This window comes from Bombina bombina, chromosome 2 (assembly GCF_027579735.1).
Source record: "Bombina bombina isolate aBomBom1 chromosome 2, aBomBom1.pri, whole genome shotgun sequence".
In the NCBI taxonomy this organism is placed as follows: Eukaryota; Metazoa; Chordata; class Amphibia; order Anura; family Bombinatoridae; genus Bombina; species Bombina bombina.
In genome coordinates this window covers 591,702,177-591,723,771 of record NC_069500.1, presented here as the reverse complement: position 1 = coordinate 591,723,771, position 21,595 = coordinate 591,702,177, and positions in this window count along the sequence as shown.

The following is a 21,595-nucleotide window of genomic DNA, read 5'->3' as shown; positions in this document are numbered from 1 at the left end:
GTCATGCCGCGACACAGGTAAAGGGAATATAAACAAATCAGAATAGAGTGCAGATCATAAAGATACTTTAAAACAGGTACAGGAATAGCAGAATAATCCTACTCACAATATGTAAAGCACAGATGTGCAATACCAGCAGTCTGGAACCACCCGTCGTCCGGTAGACCAATAGATGATGTCACAAAAGGGATCCTCGTCTCGCCAGGGAGAGTCCAGAGATACCACGGAAGGGAGTCTGTACAGCAATGTTCAGTCCCACAGGTCCAGATGCCTGAATGAAGAGTCCACAGCTCCAAATTGATGGAAAGATCCCAGAAAAGGGAAAAATAATAGGTCGGCAGCAAATAGAGGGTTAAAAGAACTTTAAAAAAATTATGATAATGATAAAAACAACAGCAACGCGTTTCTCATGATGAAACAGTGTGTTACACTGAGAAACGTGTTGCTGTTTTTTTATCATTATAATACATTTTTTAAAGTTCTTTTAACCCTCTATTTGCTGCCGACCTATTATTTTTCCCTTTTCTAGGATCTTTCCACCAATTTGGAGCTGTGGACTCTTCATTATTGTGAGTAGGATTCTTCTGCTATTCCTGTACCTGTTTTAAAGTATCTTTATGATCTGCACTATGTGGCGCCCTCTATTCTGATTTGTTTAGAATACAATATTGGCTGAAATCTGTTCCTTATAGATTTCCTATTAGTATAAAAGTGTGCCAACAGGGAACGTTCTATGAGAATCATATGCTTACACTTAAAACTGTCATTGAGTTGAGATCTCACATGTATCTGCTATGCTGTTTTACTCTTAGTCCAGTTATTGATTAGTCTGCTCATAGGTGCTTGAAGATTTTAATTTATATTCATCCTGTTTCATATAAAAGCAAAAAATAAGGTCACAGTGTTATAATCCCTCTGTTAATGTTTTTTTGTTGTCCATCTACAATATAGGAGATGTGTATAGATATATATGTAGGCTAATGAGTATATCTGAAAGCTACCACATAACGGGTGGGAAACTTCTATTATGTCTCTTCTATTGAAGAGTAAATAACCCCTGGCAGTTCTTGTGTTTCTTCATAGCCCATTATAGTTCAAAATATTGCCTGTAATCTGCTTTATGTAGAACCCTTATTATTAAAACCAATGCCGAACTTCCAGTGGCCTTGGTGGTCTGACATCCTTATCCTAGAGTATATATGTTCTACACCTATTAATAGGCACTACTTTTTATGGCTAGGCATTTAGTTTATGAGACTTTTACAGGGGATGGTTTGGGGTCCCAGTTCAAACAGCTAGCTAGTTTCAGTTTTATTATAGATGTTTATCAAACTGGAAATACACATTACATATGTCTGCTCTTTATTACATATCATTCAGTGTGTATTTTACCCTTCTATAAATTTATGTCCAGTAAGCTCCACTTTTCTTATGAGGCTTATTAGCTAGAGTGTTGGTCACCAATAATGTATATATTCTACTATACTGAATATGCTCCACTGGCAACCTAAAGTTCTTACTCCATCCCTTCTTCATTTATGATAGTTTATCCATTAATATGTTGATACTCCATGTATAACTATACATGTGAAGCTATATGCTCTGCATAATATACATAGGATGGTGTTAACCTTCCCTAACTCTCTCAGATCCTATATACATAGTCCATATCAAAAGAATCTGTATAGTCTATACACACAATTAATCTTTATTTTACTGCAAAACAAGCGTTAGGTCCAAAAGAGACCATTTTTTTGAGTTGTTATATTTTTGGACAAAGATTATCATATATCAAAAAATTAAATGGCTAGATTACAAGTTTTGTCGGTAAAGACTAGCGTTGCTAACGCTCCTTTTTTTTCCAGCGCTCACTTTAAACAACGCTGGTATTACAAGGTTTCTGAATGGCTGCATTAGCCTCAGAAAAGTGAGCGTTGAGCAAATTTAGCTCCACTTCTACCTGTAATACCAGCGTTGCTGATGGTAGCGGTAAGTTGGCAAAACGTGCTCATGCACGATTTCCCCATAGGACACAATGGGGCAGAATCGGCTGAAAAAAAACCTAACACCTGCAAAAAAGCAGCGTTCAGCTACTAACGCAGCCCTATTGTTTCCTATGGGAAAACACATAACACCTAACACCCTAACATGAACCCTGAGTCTAAACACATCTAATCTTACACTTATAACCCCTAATCTGCCACCCCCGACATCGCCGACACCTGCATAATATTATTAACCCCTAATCTGCCGCTCTGTAAACTGCCGCCACCTACAATATACCTATGAACCCCTAATCTGCTGCCCCTAACATCGCCGACACCTACATGCCGACCGGACATCGCCGCCACTATAATAAATTTATTAACCCCTAAACCGCCGCACTCCCGCCTTGCAAACACTAGTTAAATTTTGTTAACCCCTAATCTGCCCCCCCCCCAATGTCACTGACACCTATCTACAATTATTAGCCCCTAATCTGCCGCCCCCAACGTCGCTGCAACTAACCCTAACCCTAACACCCCCCCTAACTTAAATCTATTTTTAATAAATCTTAATAAAATTACTGTAATTAAATAAATTATTCCTATTAAATACTTACCTATAAAATAAACCATAAGATAGCTACAATATAACTAATAATTACATTGTAGCTATTTTAGGATTTATATTTATTTAACTATTTAATAACTACCTAGTTAAAATAATTACAAAATTACCTGTAAATAAAATCCTAACCTAAGTTAAAAATACACCTAACACTACACTATCAATAATTTAATTAAATAAATTAACTACAATTATCTAAAATAAAATACAATTAAATAAACTAAACAATAGTACAAAAAAAACACTAAATTACAAAAAAAAAAGATAACAAGAAGTTTAATCTAATTACACCTAATCTAATCCCCCTAATAAAATAAAAAATCCCCCCAAAATAATAAAATTTCCTATCCTAAACTAAATTACAAATAGCCCTTAAAAGGGCCTTTTGCGGGGTAGTGACCCAAAGTAATCAGCTCTTTTACCAGCCCTTAAAAGGGCTTTTTGTGGGTCATTGCCCCAAAGTAATCAGCTCTTTTACCAGTAAAAAAAAGAAATACAATACCCCCCAACATTACAACCCACCGCCCACACACCCCTACTCTAAAACCCACCCGATCCCCCCTTAAAAAAACCTAACACTACCCCATTGAAGATCACCCTACCTTGAGCCGTCTTCAGCCATCCGGGCACTGATGAGGCAGAAGAGGACATCCGGACTGGCACGAGTCTTCATCCGATCCGGCCAGAAATCTTCATCCGATTGGGGCAGAAGAGGTCCTCCATCCAGCAGAAGTCTTCATCCAAGTGGCATCTTCAATCTTCATCCTTTCGGCGATGAGTGGCTCCATATTGAAGACCTCCGGCGTGGAACATCCTTCTCGCCCGAAGAATACCCGACGAATGGCTGGTCCTTTAAATGACGTCATTTTTTTGTTAGTGTCATATAAACAGGCATTGTGTATACTTACCTTGAATTTATGTTTTTCAATGATTTTCTTTTGTATTCTCTATTGACATATAGTTGTTTGAATGCCTTGCAATTAACCTAAATAAAAATAATTAAAATGGAAAAAAACAAAAAAAAACAACAATAGAACCAAAAAATACATTTTAAGTCAGTTGATACCAATAGTTTCTTGAATTATCATAGTAATCATCATAAACCTTGGAAGAAGAATATACCAATCAATTTTGTAGGATTCATAGAATATGCTCCAATATGGGTGATTTCGATGAACAATCGAAAATCTTGTTTGAAAGTTTGATAGAAAGACAATATCCAATAGAATTGTTAGAAGAAAGTTATAACAAAGATAGAAATTTAGAAATAACGGATTTATTTATGAAACCCCACTTGAATAAAGTCAATCCTGATAGTCAAAACAAAAACCACTTGAGGTTTATAACTCAATATAATAATAACCATGGAGAAATCATCAGAATTTTAAAAAAAATATTGGCATATTTTGACAGGGGACCCCATTTTGAAAAATTTAGTTGGCCCTAAACCAGCATGTACTTTCAGAAGGACACCCACACAGAAGAATAGACTGGCACCTAGCAAAATAGTTATGAGGGAAAGTAAAGCCCCAAGAAAACACAAGAGCAAAATTCCTAGCAAGATTAATAGGATAACAAGTCCTCTAAATAATAGTTTTTTTTTTATAAATGCAGCAGAAAGAACTGTGGTTTATGTGCCTTTACTTGGGGTAAGAGAACGAGCTTTATCTCATCGAGCACTAATGACATTTTTAATATTGATACCCATTTTATGTGTGATTCCACATACGTGGTAGACCTCATGGAATGCATATGTGGAATCCAATACATTGGTAGAACATGTAGACCCCTCAAAAAGAGGTGAGGGGTACATATGAGAAATATTAAAAATACCATTATGAATCATAGTGTCCCTAGGCATAGTATGCAGCCCCATTATGGCACATTAGACACCTTAAGAATCTTCCCAATTGAACATATATCAAATGCATGGGTTGAACTAGATTGGTCCATTTACGCCAAAGGGAAACTTTTTCGATTTGAAATGAGAACATTGATATGGCAGTCTTTAATAAAAATGTAGGTTTTTCACAAATTTAGCTGAACATAATCCTGTAGACATAGGTGTTTGTAGCTATTCTGGTTAGGTTGATGCAAGAACCCATTTGGGATATATACTTACATCTGTAGATGGACTAGAATGATTTCATATTTCTGTTTCTGCATATGTAATATCAACTTGCATTTAAATATGGTATTGGCAACATATTTGTCAATTTGCTGCATAACAATATTGTTGCGATTTTATAATATAGTATGTTTTTAGCTTTGATCTGAATTTTCTTATGACAGCAGGTCAAATATCTCTTTTATTTTTATTTTCTGACAGATTGGATCTCACTATAGGTGGATAACGTTGCATGCAGTGTGTTGCACCTATTAAAGGAGCGTATGCAAATTTTCAATAGCCTATACCTGTCCGATTTGTTCTTTTGAATGCGCAAACAGGTGTTAGGCGTTTCATAGTTAGGGCCTTTTATAAGCTGTGCTGACCATGTATTGTTATTCAACTGATGAAACAGTCCATTATTGACTGAGAAACGCATTGTGATATGTTTTATTTGTTTTTATTAAAGTCTTACGTTGTAGATACTTTGTCAGCACACTTTTTTTGAGCTCATACCTTTCACTTCAAACACTCTGTGGAAGTTTGTTTGATTCGAGGGATGCAACAAGATCCAGTTCTATGACGGAGACTGACCAGCTTGCCACTGTCAATTTCTTGCTGGATTTGCGAACCCACCTCTGAAGGAGGACACAGCCGTCTTTGCCTGGGAGAGCTATCTGAATGGCTCAAAAGTGATCAGAATGCAAGATTAGCACAATCTACTGCTTTACACTCTGTGAGCACCTTGTGTCTTATATATGGTGGTTTCTTTGTCACCTTCTGTTCTTCTAACTGAAGACTAATAGATTAGTTAAAAGAAAAAATCAAAATCAAACTAGAATTTAAGGGATACTGTACCCACAATTTTTTTTTTTTCATGATTCAGATAGAGCAGGACATTTTAAGCAACTTTTCTCATTTATTCCTATTATCAATTTTTTTTCGTACTCTTGACATCTTAATTTTATAATCAGGTATGTAAATCTTAGCAGTCAGCCCATTTTAGGTTCAGAACCATGGATAGCGCTTGCTTATTGGAGGCTTACATTTACCCGCCAATAAAGCAAGCATATGTATAAAGTTGGAAGGGAGTCTGGCTCTAATAATCAGTTTAATATATTGGGCCCAAGTTCAAATTTACCTTGGGTTTTTAAACCTTATATGAAGGAGAAATGTGCAGACCCTTAAACTAACTTATAAACTTTATGAAAAGGAAGAAAAGGTAGAAACTAAATAAGTTGCTACACACAAGACAGGGATTTCAGCACATCATATTTATTTGACAAATACATGATTCAAAGAACCCATCATATAGAGATGGTATATCTCAGTGCTTTTCCAATCATGCATATACATCATAGGCAGAGCATCTACATAAACATTATATAGACAAATGAACCATCTGGAAGTACTTAAAAGCAATGGTTGCTTTGTGGACCTAAACACAAATAAGACAGAGCAGGAGCAAGCAAATAAATAATCAATTATATTCTTAACACAGCATCAACCTCCACTAGAGGGTGGCTTCGCATAAATAGCGAAAATTGGCCACCATAGTGATCCATGAGGATCTATGCCTGTTAGTAAACTCACGCCTAATAATATTCAAATTCATTGCAAACATATTCAAATGCAAACAAATAAAGATACAAAGATGACCTAATGGTCATTGAAGGTAATGTAGACTATGGGATATGTACAACACCTTTTTCAGAGGGTACCACTATCATAAAGTAGTTCTTGGTGCCATGAAAATAAATTATTGATTAGGATCTATGTACAGCCCCAAAGAGAGTCTAGTAATTACCACAACAAGTTATGGATCAGTGTTATTAACCAGCAGAGACACAAAATCGTATAATCATATTAATCATATTGTTTAATCATATTAAATTAAACTTATGATCATGGAGTATGTAAGGACTATTGGCATAAATATTGTCCTAAAGGCACAACTTTCTGCTATAAGTGTAACAGTTCAATGCAGGTACGCTAGGAGTTTCTTTAGTGAAGCAGGTGTGTATAGATTGTTGCGATAATCTCCCTTTAAAGCATTCACTTAAGCGTACACAAGGTACTGCCAAAAGGCCATAAAAAGAAATTGAAGCTTGTTCTTTGTATGGAAGAGAAGGGGATATTGATAATATCCTCCTCAAAAAAGAGACAGCTTGGATGTACAATTTACAAACTGTAACCACAAAAGGTTTGAATGAGAAGTTCGAATTTGCAGCTTTTCTCTAACCAAACAAATAAAATTTTGTGATCATTTTTTTTGGAACCATGAACTGTACATAAAAAATGTCTCTTTAAATTAAATATAAAAAAACTCAGCCATGGTTATGGTATATGGAATACTTTGTTTGTGTTCACTATCGGCTAGATTTAGAGTTCTGCGGCCAAAGGGGTGCGTTAGCTACGCTGGCTTTTTTTCCCCCGCACCTTTTAAATACCGCTGGTATGGAGTTCACAGAAGGGCTGCGTTAGGCTCCAAAAAGGGAGCGTAGAGCATATTTACCGCAACTGCAACTCTCGATACCAGCGGTGCTTACGGACGCGGCCAGCTTGAAAAACGTGCTTGTGCACGATTCCCCCATAGGAAACAATGGGACAGTTTGAGCTGAAAAAAAACCTAACAACTGCAAAAAAGCAGCGTTCAGCTCCTAACGCAGCCCCATTGTTTCCTATGGGGAAACTCTTCCTAAGTCTGCACCTAACACCCTAACATGTACCCCGAGTCTAAACACCCCTAACCTTACACTTATTAACCCCTATTCTGCCGCTGCTATCGCTGACACCTGCATTTTATTATTAAACCCTAATCTGCCGCTCCATACACCGCCGCAACCTACGTTATCCCTATGTACCCCTAATCTGCTGCCCCTTACACCGCCGACCCCTATATTATATTTATTAACCCCTAATCTGCCCCCCACATCGTCGCCGCCAGCTACCTACAATAATTAACCCCTAATCTGCAGACCAGATCTCGCCGCTACTCTAATAAATGGATTAACCCCTAAAGCTAAGTCTAACCCTAACACCCCCCTAAGTTAAATATAATTTAGATCTAACGAAATAAATTAACTCTTATTAAATCAATTATTCCTATTTAAAGCTAAATGCTTACCTGTAAAATAAATCCTAATATAGCTACAAAAATTATAATTATATTGTAGCTATTTTATTATTAATATTTATTTTACAGGCAACTTTGTAATTATTTTAACCAGGTACAATAGCTATTAAATAGTTAATAACTATTTAATAGCTACCTAGTTAAAATAATTACAAAATTACCTGTAAAATAAATCCTAACCTAAGTTACAATTAAACCTAACACTACACTATCAATACATTAATTAAATACAATACCTACAAATAACAACAATTAAATAAACTAACTAAAGTACAAAAAAAAAGAACTAAGTTACAAAAAATAAAAAAATATTTACAAACATTAGAAAAATATTACAACAATTTTAAACTAATTACACCTACTCTAAGCCCCCTAATAAAATAACAAAGACTCCCAAAATAAAAAATGCCCTACCCTATTCTAAATTTAAAAAGTTCAAAGCTCTTTTACCTTACCAGCCCTGAAAAGGGCCATTTGCGGGGCATGCCCCAAATAATTCAGCTCTTTTGCCTGTAAAAAAAAACATACAATATCCCCCCCCAACATTACAACCCACCACCCACATACCCCTAATCCAACCCAAACCCCCTTAAATAAACCTAACACTAAGATCTTCCTACCTTATCTTCACCATGCCAGGTTCACCGATCCGTCCTCTGAAGTCTTGATCCAAGCCTCCGAAGTCTTCATCCAAGCCCAAGCTGGGGCTGGCGATCCATAATCCGGCTGAAGTCTTCTATCAAGCAGCGGCTGAAGAGGTCCAGAAGAGGCTCCAAAGTCTTCATCCTATCCGAGAAGAAGAGGAGATCCGGACCGGCAACCATCTTGATCCAAGCGGCATCTTCTATCTTCATCCGATGACGAACGGCTCCATCTTGAAGACCTCCAGCGCGGATCCATCCTCTTCTTCCGACGTCCAACTGAAGAATGAAGGTTCCTTTAAGGGACGTCATCCAAGATGGTGTCCCTTGAATTCCGATTGGCTGATAGGATTCAATCAGCCAATCGGAATTAAGGTAGGAAAATTCTGATTGGCTGATGGAATCAGCCAATCAGATTCAAGTTCAATCCGATTGGCTGATTGGATCAGCCAATCAGATTGAGCTCGCATTCTATTGGCTGTTCCGATCAGCCAATAGAATGCAAGCTCAATCTGATTGGCTGGTCGGTTGTAATGTTGGGGGGGTATTGTATGTTTTTTTTTTACAGGCAAAAGAGCTGAATTATTTGGGGCATGCCCCGCAAATGGCCCTTTTCAGGGCTGGTAAGGTAAAAGAGCTTTGAACTTTTTTAATTTAGAATAGGGTAGGGCATTTTTTTATTTTGGGGGTCTTTGTTATTTTATTAGGGGGCTTAGAGTAGGTGTAATTAGTTTAAAATTGTTGTAATATTTTTCTACTGTTTGTAAATATTTTTTTATTTTTTGTAACTTAGTTCTTTTTTATTTTTTGTACTTTAGTTAGTTTATTTAATTGTAGTTATTTGTAGGTATTGTATTGAATTAATTTATTGATAGTGTAGTGTTAGGTTTAATTGTAACTTAGGTTAGGATTTATTTTACAGGTAATTTTGTAATTATTTTAACTATTTTAGCTATTAAATAGTTCTTAACTATTTAATAGCTATTGTACCTGGTTAAAATAATTACAAAGTTGCCTGTAAAATAAATATTAAACCTAAAATAGCTACAATATAATTATAATTTATATTGTAGCTATATTAGGGTTTATTTTACAGGTAAGTATTTAGCTTTAAATAGGAATCATTTATTTAATAAGAGTTAATTTATTTCGTTAACTTAGGGGGGTGTTAGTGTTAGGGTTAGACTTAGCTTTAGGGGTTAATATATTTATTATAGTTTAGAGTAGAGGTAATGGGGGGATGGAGTTAAGTAATGACATATATAGTCCCTTTATTTGTATTTGAATACATATATTTGGTATTTATCTATGTTATAATAAATATTGTTAACTGGGATCAGTATCTGTTGTGGGATCTCAGAGAACAGAACTAAACAACTAGAAAAACTAATTGTATGAGGAATACAATAGAATTCACAGCAGAGATTGCCACAGATTGTTTATCATATAAACTCCAAATAATGGATTCAGATAGATTTTATGTTATATTTTTTTAAAAAGTTCCATAACATTCATACCTTATAATCTTTATTAAAGCAACTAGGAACCAACATTCACACAGTGGTAGCGGTTAGAAAATTAAAAACACTTAAACCCAATCATGCATCTTAATTGTATATAGATATATAGATCAACATGGGCGTACTTAGAATTATATAAAAATAAGCTAAACCCTTACAATCCGAGGGCTGTATTAACTTTTAACTATTAGTCTAAAGTAGGCACCATGATTGACCCGTTTATAGCAACAGAATTTCTATAATTTTTGCACAAGGGTAAGCAGTTAAAAACGGCAGACAGGAGAGACAAAGCTGCTCCTGCTGGACCCCTGACGCGCGTTTCACAGAACTCTTCCTTATTATAGTAGCGGTGTGGTCTGGTCGGCAGATTAGGGGTTAATAATTGTAGGTAGGTGGAGGCGACGTTGGGGGCGGCAGATTAGGGGTTAATAAATATAATATAGGGGTCGGCTGTGTTAGGGCCAGCAGATTAGGGGTACATAGGTATAATGTAGGTTGCGGCGGTGTACGGAGCGGCAGATTAGGGGTTAAAAAAAATATGCAGGTGTCAGCGATAGCGGGGCGGCAGATTAGGGGTTAATAAATATTATGTAGGGGTCGGCGGTATTAGGGGCAGCAGATTAGGGGTACATAGGGATAACGTAGGTGGCGGCGGTGTACGGAGCGGCAGATTAGGGGTTTAAAATTTTTTAATAGAGTGGCGGCGATGTGGGGGGACCTCGGTTTAGGGGTACATAGGTAGTTTATGGGTGTTAGTGTACTTTAGATCACAATAGTTAAGAGCTTTATAAACCGGCGTTAGCCCAGAAAGCTCTTAACTACTGACTTTTTTCTGCGGCTGGAGTTTTGTCGTTAGATTTCTAATGCTCACTTCAGCCACGACTCTAAATACCGGCGTTAGGAAGATCCCATTGAAAAGATAGGATACACAAATGGCGTAGGGGGATCTGCGGTATGGAAAAGTCGCGGCTGCAAAGTGAGCGTTAGACCCTTTCCTGACTGACTCCAAATACCAGCGGGCGGTAAAAACCAGCGTTAGGAGCCTCTAACGCTGGTTTTGACGACTACCGCCAAACTCTAAATCTAGGCCTCAATGTATAAATTGGATTTGTTAATTAACTCAATAATGAAATTTCATTGCGCATTAACTAAGACATATGAACCACTGATTTTATCAAATGATAAGGGTATATTTCCTTTACTATATATTATAGTTTATTTTTTTATTTATTTATTTTTTTTTTAAATATTTTTATTGAGGTGTTAAAGTGAAAACAAAAAAAATACATGGTACAGGTAAGTAAAGACTTGGTTTTGAAAACATAGAGTAATCACTACACGGTTGGCCTATTAAATTTCACAATGTTCAAACAGATAATCACTCAAATATACCAATATAAGATAACCTCAGATTTTTTATTTAAGGAGAATCCCCTTAAAATATAGTATGCAATCATAAACAATGGCTTCCCTCCATGATAAATAGAGGCCTCTCTTGGACCTCCTGTATATAGTTAAAAACTTAGTAGGGAACAGTTAGGGGATACAAAGAAAATAACTGAATGGGCCACTTTTGGACCTCAATTGCAAGCAGTTGGTTTGGGGAATAGCAAACTGTAAGCACATTTAATGACTATGGAGATGTAATCAATTAGCCTCATAAGAAGGAACTATAGGTGTACAAGACATATGGGCATGGATAAGATAAGTAACATAGCAAAATAAGTGTAGGGGAGCATGGGTCAGGGAGATGTCCTGGCTATTCCTATCAAAGAGTTAATTCGGTTAACGGCAGAAGGAATCGTTTGCTATAAAGGATAAGGGATTCTTAAGGGTACATAACTGTGGTATAATATGCAGCAGGCGTTGCTGTTGTGGAGGCGTTCAGGAGAAAGATTATAACTTAAACTTAACTAACGATTATGTAATGGTAGTGGTAATTAGGAATACACAATCAATTGACAAGAATAATAAAAATACCAACATATAAGATTCACTGGACAATCCCTATAAAATGGCTAACAATAATGTAATGCTAGTGGATCAAGAGTATGATGGCTCCCTTGCCTAGATCAATGCTGCACTAATAATCCGTAGGAAATAGTTTGTATAATAGCTACCAACATTCTGAACTTGATTATTGGCAAGGAGGCTAGTAAACTAAAACAAGGATTATGGCAAGGCAATGTTAAGAAAACAGCTGCTATTAGATAAATAATTTACCCCTGTGGAAGTACATACAGTGACTGTTAGACTTAAGGTACACAAACATCATAGTATCAGCAGAAGAACACATGCAACATAAGCCAATACAGTAAAACTTAGCAAGATAAGAGAATACAACCGTTGGGGCTTAAACAAAACATTGGGACATAGTTGTTCAAACCCAGTTATAGAGAAATGAGTAATCATATACCCCGCATGTAAGCAGCAATAACATCACCCGGTTTAGCCCATGCCAGTCTTATAGTCTTTCACGTTGCCGCATGAGCCAGCCCGGTTTCCACGGCTGAGAGGGGAGACAACATGCTGTGAATGTCCCATTCCCTTCTGGTCAAAACTGTCGTTGTCGGTAAGCATCTCACCCTCTGTAGAGTAGATGGAACATTTAATCTGTGGGCTGATCGTCAGAGATTGTCCGTTGCTAGTAGGGCCCCAGCTTCCCTGAGGCATCAGGAACTCGGAAGGCAGTGTCAATTCAGCTCCGATCATGCCAGTATGTGCTACATGTTGTAAGACCTGTCTGTATACTGTGGCTTCGGTCGGGTGCAAAACTTTGAGACTGTGCTTACCCTCCACAATCCAGGTCGCTCGTTCTGGTCTATCACTGGACTGTTCTGGCTGATTATGGGGAGTCCAAAGTACGTCCGCAATCTGGGAGACCTGCTGGTTCACTTTCTCAGCACAGTAGTGGGGGGCCAAAGATGGCGAGTGGCGGGGCTCCAAGCAGTCATCACTGATATGAAGTGTCTTATCCAATGCGTTGCACCCATTATGTATAACTTTCCGAACTGAGTTATAGGCTTCATGCAGCATTTCTGTGAAGGCTGCCTGGTGAGAATCAAGGAGTGCGCTGAGTTCCTGTAAAACTATCTCCATCGCCGCCATTGCTGACACTAGTTCCGTTCTCAGGCTCTTAGTTTAAAGTGCTGAGGTAATGTTTAGAGGTAAGGTTAAGGAAAGGATAGGGTGAGGGCAACAATAATATGCTGCTATTAACCCAGAATCAATAGGATCCCGGGGGGGGTCATAAGTGCGGCAGCCTTGACAGTACAGATTAACTGAGTCACAGTGCAGGCCTGCTTGCCACGCAGTCAGCTTCTATGCAGTCTAGCTGAAGAGCATAGGAAGGTCCGTCTATATAATAATGTCTCACCAACTCCACCTGGCAAACATCAGGGCACCTTACATACGGTGCTAGACACGAAAATTATATTTTTGGGAGGAAATATTATAGTTAAATCCAAGTTGGAGTCAGGAGCTCTGCATATACACGTCTTTCCGCAACAGCTGTAGGCTCCGCCCCTATTATAGTTTATTTTGCTACTTTATTTATTTTAAATCTGTCCGATCAAGTTTATTTGTTTGTTCGTATTTTATACCACAATGTTCCGGTGTTTGTCAATATATTTTCACTTCTTACCAAATCAGGGGTGTGTATAAAGGTGACTCCTTAATTGATTGCCAGTTCAAAAAGAGAATCAAATCATGTTGCTTTATGGCTTTTAAATAACCAGCCTGGTCATCCAACCAACAACAGTTTGCCTTGAAGAAACCCCTATGACGTTGCAGTCACGTGGGGGGTGAAACGCGCGTTGGCAGTGACGTACTCAGAGCGGGTTGCTCTGTCTCAGAGCTAACTGATGGTTACAGTGTTTCCAGCTAAACAGCAGCTAAGAAGGAATTTGGTTTGTTTGCTACACGCTTGCCATCTGTAGCGGTGCCTTTCCTAAGATGAACCTTTTGAGCCAAAATTGGTAATACGGAGGAAAACAAGCTTTTGACAGTTCGCATAATGGCATGGTAACTTTGTTCACTCCTTTTAACCTTGGAAAGTCACAGACTTTTTTGGCCTTTTGGCAATACCTTGTGTACGCTTAAGTGAATGCTTTACAGGGAGATTATCACAACAATCTATACACACCCGCTTCACTAAAGAAAACTCCTAGCCTACCTGCATTGCACTGTTACACTTATGGCAGCAAGCTGTGCCTTTAGGACAATATTTATTTAATAATTTATTTTCATGGCACCAAGAACTACTTTATGATAGTGGTAACCTCTGAAAAAAGGTGTTGTACATATCCCATAGTCTACATTACCTTCAATGACCATTAGGTCATCTTTGTATCTTTATTTGTTTGCATTTGAATATGTTTGCAACAAATTTGAATATTATTAGGAGTAATTTATTAACAGGCATAGATCCTCATGGATCACTATGGTGGCCAATTTTCGCTATTTAGGCGAAGCCACCCTCTAGTGGAGGTGTTGCTGTGTTAAGAATATAATTGATTATTTATTTGTTTGCTCCTGCTCTGTCTTATTTGTGTTTATGTCCACAAAGCAACCACTGCTCTTAAGTACTTCCAGATGGTTCATTTGTCTATATAATGTTTATGTAGATGCTCTGCCTATGACGTATATGCACGATTGGAAAAGCACTGAGATATACCATCTCTATATGATGGGTTCTTTGAATCATGTATTTGTCAAATAAATATGATGTGCTGAAATCCCTGTCTTGTGTGTAGCAACTTATTTAGTTTCTACTTTTTCTTCCTTTTCATAAAGTTTATAATAAAGCAAGCATAACCCAGGTTCTCAACCAAAAATAGGCCGGCTCCTATGCATCACATTCCTGGATTTTAAATAAAGATAGCAAGCGAACAAAGAAAAATTGATAATAGGAGTAAATTAGAACGTTGCTTAAAATTGCATGCTCTATCTGAATCATTAAAGAAAAAAATTGGGTTTAGTGTCCCTTTAATAGAGTTATTGGTGGACTGTCATTCCATTTTTAAGGGGTTGTGAATCAAAGTATCTGATTGGCTTTTCAAAGATACTATTATCTCAAATTAATATTGCAGTATCTTATTAAATATGTTGTTTTTGAAATATAATTAGGTGAATTAACACAGTCATATTGGATATCACCATGAGATCAGTCCTTATTACTAGAACCTCTGGTTTCTACAGCCTTCCAGACTACAGGAAAGGAAGAGCCTTTGTTATATTAAAAATGCCATACTTTTAAGTACAGACACAAATCCCCAAATCTGAAATTCCAAAGTCCAAACTTTTTAATATATATATATATATATATATATATATATATATATATATATATATATATATACAGGTAGCCCTCAGTTTACGCCGGGGTTAGGTTCCAGGAGGAATGGTTGTAAATCAAAACCGTTGTAAATTGAAACCCAGTTTATAATGTAAGTCAATGGGAAGTGAGGGAGTTAGGTTCCAGGCCCCTCTCAAAATTGTCATAAGTAACACCTAATACATTATTTTTAAAGCTTTGAAATGAAGACTTTAAATGCAAAACTGCATTATAAACCTAATAATATAGATTGTATCACCATCATCAAACTAAGTTTAATGAACAAAAACATTTGCTAACAGCACCTAATTAAATAATCACACAACAGACTGCATCATCATTAAACTAAGTTTAATAAACAAAAACGCTTTTTTACTTGCATTTTTCTGCAATCAGTTCTCTGCATTGTTAGCATGTTAGATAATATTGGGTCTGCACCTATTCTATGCATTTCAATCTGCTGTGCTTAATAAGCAGTTAGGCACCTTTACCTCATGCAGCTGTACAGGAAGATTATAGGGAAGAGGCTGCTCAATAGGTAATGTCTGTTCTGTGTACACCGATCAATTTCAGACCTTTTAAGTTGCATACATTTTCTGCAAAACAAGCGGACAGCTCCACCTACTGGCTATTTTTTTTATTTATTTTTTTATTTTTATTTTTTTTATTGAAGCTATAATCAAATACAACAAGGGAAGTTTATCCCAAAACAATGACTGATTAAAGGGAATACAATGCCATCACAGTGATATTACCAGGTCTATTAATACAGGTTGTGCCTACTTGCACTACAATTGTAAGGTTAAAAAGAAGGATACATTGGCAATTGTTAACAAAAGTGATGAGGCCTGATTTAAATAAAGAAATGGAGGTGCCATAAGGCCAACTTAGGCTAAATAAGTATGTAAGAGGAATATTATAAACCCTTTCGTCCAAGGTGTTAATATGGGATTTGGATTCTTAATAATGAGACTTCAGTTTTGCAATATAATATCATAAAAGAGCAGGAATGAACCCCCCGCTGTCATATATAGTATAACATAAGAAATCTATTTAGGTAACATTAAAACAAGGGGGGGATTAGCTGTATGGATTTTTTTTGGGGGGAGGGAAATGCAGCGGGCAAGAGCCGCTCGAAATAAGGTAAAGGGGAGGGTGGGAGGGCGAAGCCAGTCAGGGTATCAGCTTAGTAAACAGTTTCTGGCCTCTGGGCTTTCAAATATAATATAAGGAGGGTTGTCTCTCCGGTGATGAGAAAACTATAAAATGTCTTAGGTTCTGTCATCTTAGAGACAATAAGGGAAAAATGGTATATATAGATTTATAAACATACGGCCTCTTGACAACTGATAAAACAGGCATCTGCATATCAAACATGTCAAATAATTTATAAAGCTGTATGGTGGTGAGATAAGTATAAGACTAGTTAATAAGTACTTTCAACTACTACCAAAGAATCTTGTGGGACCAGTACTGTAGTTGCCACTAGCGTAGACCTCCTCATAGTGTAGAGAATGCTTCACTTATTCAAGTATATTACTCTTGAGCGTAGAGGTAAAGACCTGTGGTATCTAGGGCTAAAACTCAATGCTGAATGTAGGGTATGCTGTTTACATCCATATTCAATTTAATAAGATAACATAATGCATGTATACCACAGGTAGGTTTTTGCCTTAGTATATATAGAGGGTAACCTAACCAAGACAGATAGTACTACTGATTGGTTTAGAACTCGGGGATCAGTGTAGTTCAAGATAGAATGTAGTAGCTACATGTTTTTCTGAGAGTTGGGTAATATTTTGGAAACATAGCGCTCCAAATCTAAAAGTAGCACCTACAACACTTTGGAACTACAGCAGGTTGGGGGTGGGTATGATGGTGTGCAACGGATAGACGGAGAGTGCTAAAGGAACAATAAACTGGTGTAAATGCCCACTATAGTGTTTAAGTGAAAAGGTAATTTCTCTTATGTGTAGCATGAATAACTCAGGGATAATATGACCTCCAGATCTCGCTTGATAAATAGCATCCTTATAGCAAAAACCCACGGCTAAGGCCTTGCATTATAAAAATGTATATGGGGAAGTGTATTATATAAACTAGTGTCAGGGTAGTTCCTTGTAGACCATGTGTCGGATCAGACTTGCTGAATAGCTGAATAAGACAGTAGTGTCTCTGGAGGTTAATGAAGCTATAAATAAAGTGGAATACTCTGGTGCCTAACTAATGACTATATAGCAATGATGCATGTTGCCAGCCCAAATGTAAAGGATGAATACACTGCACCTAGGAGTTATAAGAATCTTATAAGTTAGGGCGTGAAATACTGCAGTAACTGTAGACATCCTTAATGATTGAATGTACCTTAGGGTCAGTTTACAATAATATATGAAATAACAATTCAGCGGACTTTGAACAATAAACCCACTGTAGATGCTGTGAAATTAGGTATTAGATACCGCAGGGATGTTACGCTGTGGACACCAACTAAGGAGAAGGAATAAACCGAGAGCTATACTAGACATGTAGAAAACACACTCTGAAAAACCCTACATTAACTGTGCATGTAAACAATCTGTACATAGTAACCTAATACATAACATGCATCGAAGAACAATAATATGCAACACAGTTCCATTCTGGATGTTATCTGAGTCCGGCATCTCACAGTAGTCTCAGTCACTCACTTGGAAATCTTATGTCAATCCTGTGAGACCCGAAGAGAAGACAGCCTAGAAAACAGTCCTGGCTCTTGTGGAGGGTTGTAAATCTAAGGGGCTTGAGAGAACTGCGTGAATCCTGCGATCTGTTATGTTTGTGCGTGGCTGGATGATCAATGCCCTCATAACTCGTAACACCAGCCACAGCTGTAACATTGTTCAAAAACCCCCACATATTACTCAAAGGTGTCTTTTGCAGATCTGGCTCCCACACCAGAAGCTAATAAAATATAACAGTGTGCATTTTGCAATTCTATGTTTGACAAAGTCCATTATATAGTCCTGGGTCATGCCGGGGACTATAGACAACACATTACAATTCAGTATTTAGCCTATGCCCTCCGGAGAACTGTGATGATGTTTTTCTTTGGTTTTAGAGCACTGACAGCGATAGTGAGGCTGTAGCCACTTAAGCTCCCTTTGTCCCTTGATGTCTCGATCATAACGCTGAAAGCCCTCCTGCAGTCTCTGTGCTGTGATGATCTGATCATCCGCTTTCCTTGCTTTAGGGGTGTTATTAGGATATGGCAGGAGGCCCAGTGTGCTGTCCCGAATGATGGGAGATAAGGAGTTAGTGCAAGGTCTGCTCTGTTGTGTCTCCGCATCAGAGTCAGCTGTAAGGTGTAGATTTGCAGGGTTATTCTTAGCTGATGTATCCTGTAGCTCAATTTCAATCTCTCTGGTCCGCGATAGGCATGACCGGTTTGAATCTTCTGTGGCCAAAAAGATACTTGTATCGGTCTGTGACTGCGTACCATGTGAAGCAGCATCCGCTCTCTCCTCCATTTTGGGCGCGCAAAGGTCTTCACTCCAGCTTAGGTTTCTGATTATGTGTGTAAGATCAGTAAAGTGACTGTCCATCTGCTGTGCTAGCTTTGTGAGAAGCAGTTGTAGCTGATTAGTCCCCTTCATAGTGGAGTTTGCATGCTAGCGTTTCACGGAATCAGAGGAGTAGGACTAAAGTAGTTGTTTGCTGCCGTAGTCGGTCAGGCCCACGTCGTAGAGGAGAGTTATATTGGGTCCCTTCCCATCTGGTTTATACACAGAGTTAATCCCGAGGATCCTTGGATTCCAAGACCTGTGTTACAACATAAATTTTGGCAAAAATCTCAGAAAGAGAGAAGTATAATGTGGCTATAAGCAGGAGCTGTAAGAAAATGCGTCTGTCCTCAAGGCCAGCTGGCTCCGCCCCCCCTACTGGCTATTTTAATTAGTGCACTTTGCTTTCCAAAGCTTTCAATAGCAGTCACATGACTGAAAAAAAGGTTGTTATTCTGAAACGGCGCAAATTGAACCAGCGTAAAACGAGGGCCACCTGTATATATATATATATATATATAATAAATTACTATTTTCCCTGTCTGTAAGTCACAATCTTCTCTGCCTGTGCCTGGTTTGTTTTTTATGTTCTAAAATGCAAATAGTCTATATTTATTTAAAACAACACATTACCTTTCTGATTACATTACTGTACTATCTTTCTGGTGGTACTATGTATACGCAAGTATTAAAATTATATTAAATTACCTTTAGGATATATGCATAAGCTGTTTTATGATTGCCTAAATGAGATAAGATATTGTTGTTTGCACTTGGGTTCCATCCCCTCTCCAAATTTTTACATTTTTAAAATTCAAATATTCCGAAATCCAAATATTCCGAAATCCAAACCTTTTCCAGTCTCAAGCAGATTGATTAGATGGTTTCTGGCTGTATATGTTTATTTAGTAATGAATTCCAATTGAACTATGGAGTTAAAAATAAAAAGACCATATTACAATATTTAATTTATACTTAATATATAATGTACAGTAAATACATTATTTTCATTGCTGCACTGTATATATATATATATATATATATATATATATATATATATTGTGTAGAGCATTTAAAAAAAAAATATTTGCTGCCATAATGGAAAATCAATCTGTTCTTGTCCCTGAATACAAATTTCACATTTTATCAATAGGAAAGTGAGAAGTGAAAGTTCAATACAACTAAGCTGAATGTATAAACATTTTTTCCTTAACAAAAATATGTGAATTTCACAGCCTGTTGCAATTATGCACTGTAAAAATATGACTGTGAAAATTGCACAGGAAGTCCTTATTCAACACTTTGCCTCTGCTCTTTCCATGTCTTTGAGTAAATCTGACGTTATAAGCACAACTTACTCTCAGAGGACCTCTTAAATAATTTAAAGATGCTGATCCTTATATTCTACCATGAAAAGATGCTGACATTATTTTAAATTAGTTTTTTAAACTTAAAACATATTGAAGTGCATTTTGCTACCTGTGCTTTTCTGAAAAGGATTTTTTTTTTTCATGTGGGCTATTCATGACTAAAGTTATATTCATCTTGTTTTATTCATCACACTTGGCCACAACAAATCTGCATTCTTGTACCTGATTAACTTAATATTACATGTACACATGTATTATGAATATAACCTCTTTGCTAATGCAAACAGAGGCCATGGTATATTCCCATCCATTTGAAATTTAATGACTATGGGTAGTGCCAAGAAAATAATTTTAAACATTCATGACAGTGTAAACCTGATTCTGTACAGACATATAGTAAACAAAATAAAAGGTTGGCATTTTTTTATTTTTGCGTGGTTAAAAGTAACCAAAAGCTGAAGAGGAACTACACTTTACAAAAGGTAGATGAAGTTAGTTATAACAATTTTGTTTGCATAATTGTCATAATTATCATTCATTTTCTTTAATTATAGTATTATCAAAAATGTGAGATATGGCTCCATTTACTGCCGACGAGGTAGTTTTCCTAACTAATGTTAATCTACACCCTAAACGAGTGATAAAGATATTTAATACAATTATTATAACTGCGAGACAGTTAATTGCTAAGGGCTGGAAAGATCATACAGCCCCCAGAGTTACAGGGTTCCTTAAAGAAATTCAGTCTCAAATTTTATTTGAATCTTTTCATACCAAATTCGCAGCTGAATCTAGGGTCAGGACTTTCCTTCTGGACTGGTCTCCGCTGATTATTTCTTACCCATTACAGATCCAAAGACGTATTTTACAACCCTTTTTAAATACTATAGCCTTCTCAGAATTGGTCATTTTGGAATTATATCCTCCAACTTGGGTATCTGGTCTGCGGGAGATATCATTATGAAATAGCAACTATTCAACAATAAGGAGAGAAAGAGAAGTGGCAGGTTAGGTAAGAGATGGAGGTGGTAGGTGGGAGGGGGTGAGGGGCTGGGGAGAGGGAGAGAAAATGTAAAGAATTTTTTTTTTTTTTTTTCCCCTTGTTTAGTTGGTTGCCTTATTAGTTGTTTAATTATCATAAAATTTCCAGCGATATATTTGGTTAGATTTTTGAATGCCAGACATTGATGTGTTCCTGTCTTGTCATTTTTCTCTGGTATTATATATGTTGTTAATATGTTAGTCTTAACATACATTTATCTGTGTATACTTATGAATGCCCTGTGTGGCATAATGAAATGTAATTTGACATATATTTATTTCTGTCGCTGGAACTA